The following is a 6,000-nucleotide window of genomic DNA, read 5'->3' on the forward strand; positions in this document are numbered from 1 at the left end:
AAAGAACTGCTGCATTAGGCCCTGGGGCCTTGGCTGGGAGGTTCTTCGGCTTGTCTGGACAGTAGTGACTGATATGACCAGGCCGCCTGCAGTGGAAACACAGGCGAGGATCGGTGGTAAGTCTGGTGGTGTTGGCCACGGGGACAGGACCTCTGGTGTGTTGGCTGGCAGGGGTAATGGCGTTGGATGCAGGCTTACCCCCTCTCCAGCTGGTGGTGACTGGCTTCCGCACTTCCGATCTACGGTTGGCCGCATAGGCATCGGCAATCTGCGCTGCTTTCGTCACGTCTTTGGGTTCTCTGTCCATCACGAACTGTCGCACCTCAGCTGGGCAAAGATGAAAGAACTGGTCTTTGATCATCATGTCTCGCAGCTGTGCAAAGGTGGTCACTGACAGTCCTTGGGTCCACTGGTCAAAGTGGGTCCCCAGTCCATGCACCACATCACTGTAACTGTCGTGTGGGCCACGTTGGAGGTTCCGGAACTTTCTACGGTAAACCTCAGGTGTAAGCTGGTACTTTGCTATCAGGGCCTGCTTGATGGGCCCCATAGTCACCATCTTGTTCTTGAGGGAGGGCAACAAACGCCTCCCGAGCTTTGCCTCTCAGCCCTGGTGTCAGGTATCGTGCCCATTCTTCTGTAGGCAGCCGGTACTGTCTGCAGGCTTTCTCAAAGGCCTGCAGAAAAGTATCCAAGTCCCCATCCTTTTCCATAACAGGAAAGTGATCGGGCCGAGGCTTGGGTATCTGAGCGTTGCTGGGCTCACGGCTCTGGGTGGTGGAGGGCATCCCCCCGGCCGGAGCATCTCCCATTCATGTTCTCGCTGGGCTTGGCGCTCGGCTCTCGGCCTCCTGCTCGGCTCGCTCCTGGTATTGCTGGATCAGCTGCAGACATCTCTAGGTCATCTGCGGAGCATTGTTGCAGAGCCAGCTGCAGGAGGAGGTCTGCTCCCCCCTGGTTGCCAGTAGGGCCCGTATTCAGTGGTTGGACCTCTGCTGCAGCACCATGTTCGCTTGTGCTGGCTTCTGCGGCCTCTGGGCTCTGTGGCCTGGCTTGGTCTGCTTCAAATTGCACCAGTTCAGTGACCATTTGAGCCTTGGTCTTGCCCGCATAGTCAATCTGCTGTGACATGCACAAGGCCATAAGAGTGTCCTTGGACTGCTTCTTATAAAAGGTTTCTCCCAGCACAACCATGGTTGCCAAATAAAAGATAGGACAGAAAAACGAAGAGAAAGGGAAGGGATAATTACCAGTACTCACAATTGTCTCAGGACTAATAAACACTGAGTTCGTTCTCCAAACTTATTTGCGCAGATTCCTCGCAAGAACTGTGCAAGTTTTTAGTGAGAGGAATGATTGCTCAAACCAAATCACTAATGCTCTAAGATATCCCACCGCCTTGCCACCAATATGTCACGATTCACACCGTGACCGTCACCCCCACGTCACAGATCGGGGTGACTTTAGGCCAACAGACGGCTATCACATGTGCTTATCTTAGTTATCCCTCCACTCCACAATGTGATGAAAAAAACACGCACAAGGCTATTGACCTCTTAGTTTACAGCAGGGGCTTACTCTAGGTATCCCACTGCTCTACAATATACCACGAACTGCAGGGATTTATGTATATCCCGCTTACAGTTCCACTTGAAACTTGCAGCTCTCTGGCGCCCTCCCTACTCAGGTCAGATTAGGTACTGCACCTAGGGTAATTAGTCGCCAGAAAGGCTGCCTGCTATGTACTGGCTATTGGGCACGCTGCAGCGACGCAATTAACTACTCCCATTCAGGCAGGAACAATAATTATAAACGCCGCAGTCGCTGCAACAACACCCAAAGGCCGGCACACGGTATGCTGCCACCAGCCTGACTTGGGGTACAGTTTAGAACAGGAAGAACGAACTAGTAATTTAAATATTATACCCCATAAAAGATTTTAAGGCAGTGTTTATAAAAAGGCATATAAAGATGTTACAATATGAGACAATTGAAAATATGTACAAGGTAACTATAAAAAAAAAAAAAAAAAACAAAAAAAAAACAAAACAGGGATTACATGAGAAATAACACGTGTTCAGAGCATTGCAGGCAACCAGGCTAGTGGAGTTTCCATCTGTCCCAGTGCATTAGGACTGGCAGTCAGGGCTTCCCAGTTAAAAGTAAACTGCTGGGGTCTGGCCAAAAACTTATAAACTGCCGCCTGTGATATCACAGAAAGGGCTGGTTTTTCCAGACCCTCCTACTTCTTCAGTTTAACTAAATTTAACCTAAATTTGTCTAATGCCTGTAACTCCGCTACAGAACATGTCATAGTCATAACAAACCCAGCATTCATCTTGTATTAACATTGGCATTCTAATGAGATGAAGTATGTCCTATTTGTGATGCATAATTACCGAGAAATCCCTACTTTCTCTGATCGCCCATGACGGCACCACGGAGAGAGGGGATCCGCCCACCAAGGACAGGAAACCTACGGATAAAAAGGCGGTACCACTCTCCTGCATCAGTTGGTTTCCTGTCCTTGATGGGAGACCTACGGACTTACCAGTCAGCGTTGGAATTCCGGGGCCAACCAGTCCGATTCAGGCAGCTGGGGTCCCTCTGCCTCGGCTGGGGTGGTGACCCGAGGCACCACCGCTGGGGGCTAGTGGGCCTCAAGGGTGCGTGGAGGAGGTGACAAGGAGTTCGCGGTCACCTCCTCAGGTAAGATGCAGCAGCGGCAACATCCAGGGGGGTCCCTCTGTGGTTGCGGGAGGTGCGGCGTGGCCCTCCCCTAGCTCGCGTCAGCCTGCACACTGCAACGCCATCGGGCTTGCAGAGCCGCGCAATAAGGGTCTGCATAGGACCGGGGGTGCCGGTCAGCAGCGCCATATCTGTACTCCGGGCGCCATCTTGGAAAGTCGGCGCATGCCCGGAACTGCGCTGGTCTCGCGAGACGCCGGGGCGCCGCGGAAGCGATTGCGCAGGCGTCGGCGCTCCTCGCTGTAGCTGGACGCTCCATAGATCCCGACATGACGCTTAGGCGTTCTACAAGACGCAGGAGCGTCTGCGCAGGCGCCAGCGTTTCAGCGCTCCTCGTGCCGGCCGGGCGCTACTGCGCAGGCGCCGGGAAGTAGAAAAAAAAAAAAAAAAAAAAAGAGGAGCAGCGGGAAAGTTTAAATGGGAGGATTTACTTCCCCCCAGTGGCTCTGCAGTATATTGGCAGGAGCCTCAGGAGCAGTCGTGTCAGCGCCAGCGTAGCAAGTGTTGTTTTGCGCAGACCAGCAGCAGCAGTATGAGCGACCCGGCATCTCCCTTGCCTGAATCACCTCCACCTATAGCATCGCCGCAGCAGCAAAAAAGGCGGCAGCAGAAAGGTTACCAGGACACCAGCAAAGAACGCCAAAGGTCTCAACACAGCAAGGAGTCCAGCACGGCGTCGGGGAAAAAGCCAGAGGCTGAGAATTCCCAACCGGTATTTATGGGTCCTGGAGGTGGTAAGTTGATCTTCGTGAAAGTTAGAGACAGTAAGATTATTATTTGTCTCTTTTAGGGAAGGAAAAGCGTAGGTAAAACCAAGCACAAGGTCTGTGCCATCTGTAAAGAGGATCTTCCACTCGCCTGGGAGAAGCAGCTATGTAATTCCTGCATACAGCAGACGGTATCAGAAAGCCTGCCCGGGTTTGCAACAGATCTTAAAAACCTGATTAAAGAGCAGGTGGAAGACACCTTTAAATCCCTTAAAAGGGGAAGAAAACGGAGAAGGACCAGACACAGGTCCCCGTCCCCAGTCTCTAAATCTGACAGCGATAGTGCGAGTTCGGAATCCTCCGACTCCTCCTCCGCGTCTTCGTCATCCACTTCTTCCTCAGGAGGTCACAATTGTTTCCCATTAGAGGACACTGATGGCCTCATAAAGGCAGTGAGGAGTACTATGGGGTTAGTAGACTCCCACCCTAAAAAATCAGCACAAGACATTATGTTTGGGGGCTTAGAACAAAAAAAGAGGAGAGCTTTTCCGCTTAATGAAACAATTGCAGCGCTAATCAAAAAGGAATGGAAAAAACCCATGAAAAAGACTCTCCTAACTCCCAAAAGGAAATACCCCTTTGAGGATGAATCCTGCTCCTTTTGGGAAAAAGCCCCCAAATTAGATGTAGCAATAGCGAAAGCATCAAAGAAATTCGCTCTCCCGTTTGAGGACATGGGGGTCCTAAAAGACCCTATGGACAAGAAGGCGGATGCCTTCCTCAAGGGCTCTTGGGAGTCAGCGGGAGGAGGCCTGAAACCGGCAGTGGCAGCAGCATGCACATCTCGCTCCCTAATGATCTGGTTGAATCAACTAGAGGGTCAATTAAAGGGGAAAACTTCCCGAGACTTGATGCTGAAGACATTACCCGTAATAAGGGGAGCTGCGGCCTTTCTGGCTGACGCCTCGGCAGACTCTATAAGATTAGCTGCCAGGTCGGCAGTATTTGCTAATGCGGCCAGGCGTGCCCTCTGGCTTAAGAATTGGCCTGGCGATCTACAAACAAAAACAAAATTGTGTACTATCCCCTGCGAAGGGGAGTTTTTGTTCGGTTCCACATTAGATGATATCTTGGAAAAAGCAGGGGACAAGAAAAAGTCCTTTCCCTCTCTAGGTCTCCCCTCTTACAGGAAGCCCTTTCGAAACAAGAGGTTTTTCCGTAAGAACCCTGGGAGAGGCCAGGGAAAGTGGGAGGATAAGAGGAACAAGAACAAGGGGTTCATCTTTAACAAAAACCCCAGCGATACCAAGAAGCCTTCTCAATGAAGGTTCGCCCCAGGTGGGAGGGAGATTATCTCTCTTTCTCCCAGCCTGGAAAAAGATTACCTCCAGTCAATGGATTCTAAACATCATAGAATCAGGTCTGAGGCTGACATTCAAAAAATGGCCCCGTCCCTCTTTTACGATGACATCTATAAGATCTTCGGCAGAAGAACAGCTGGCACTGGAAAACGAGGTCATCGGGCTAGTAAAAAAGGGAGTACTCCTGGAGGTTCCCCCACAAGAAAGAGGGCAAGGGTACTATTCCCCTCTATTCCTGAGGAAGAAACCAGACGGTTCCTTCAGGACCATTATAAATCTAAAAAAACTAAACGATTACTTGGACGTTCAAGCATTCAAGATGGAAACGATAAAATCATCTATCAAAATGTTGTTTCCCCAATGCTTCATGGTGGTCCTGGACCTAAAGGACGCATATTATCACGTCCCAATACACAAGGATCACCAGAGGTTCCTCAGGATGGGAGTTCACATCAGGGGAGTCCTAAATCACTTCCAATTTTCAGCTCTACCATTTGGCCTTGCCATAGCCCCGAGGGTTTTCACAAAGCTGATAGCAGAGGTAATGGCTCACCTCAGGGAAGAAAATACCCTAATCGTTCCATATCTGGACGATTTCTTGGTGATAGGCTCCTCCCCGCAACATTGCGAGGATCAACTGGCAATAGTGATGCATTCTTTAAAGAAATTGGGCTGGCTAATAAACGTAGGGAAGTCCAGACTAATGCCTTCTCAGGTCCAGGAGTACCTAGGTCTCACTCTAGACTCCAAAAAGATGGAGTGTCGGCTCCCAGAGAACAAGATACAAAAACTAAAAAGTTTAGTATCAAGAACCCAATCTCTCCCCTCCATAACACTCCGTCAGGCCATGTCCCTCTTAGGCTCCATGACCTCTTGTATTCCAGCGGTCCAGTGGGCCCAATTACATTCGAGAGTCCTTCAATGGCAGATATTATCGGAGCAAATCCATCTAGGAGGGCATTTAGACGGGCAGTTGACTCTATCTCCTCGCACCAATCACTCTCTAACATGGTGGAAATCGCAGGAAAATCTTTCCCAGGGAGTCCCATGGGTAATTCAGGTCTCGAAAGTCCTGACTACAGACGCAAGCCCTTCAGGGTGGGGGGCCCATCTGGGCGACCTAGTAGCCCAGGGCATTTGGTCTCCATCTCTGGTAAACAAATCCTCCAACATGAAGGAACTCC

This window comes from Ranitomeya imitator, chromosome 9, assembly GCF_032444005.1.
Source record: "Ranitomeya imitator isolate aRanImi1 chromosome 9, aRanImi1.pri, whole genome shotgun sequence".
In the NCBI taxonomy this organism is placed as follows: Eukaryota; Metazoa; Chordata; class Amphibia; order Anura; family Dendrobatidae; genus Ranitomeya; species Ranitomeya imitator.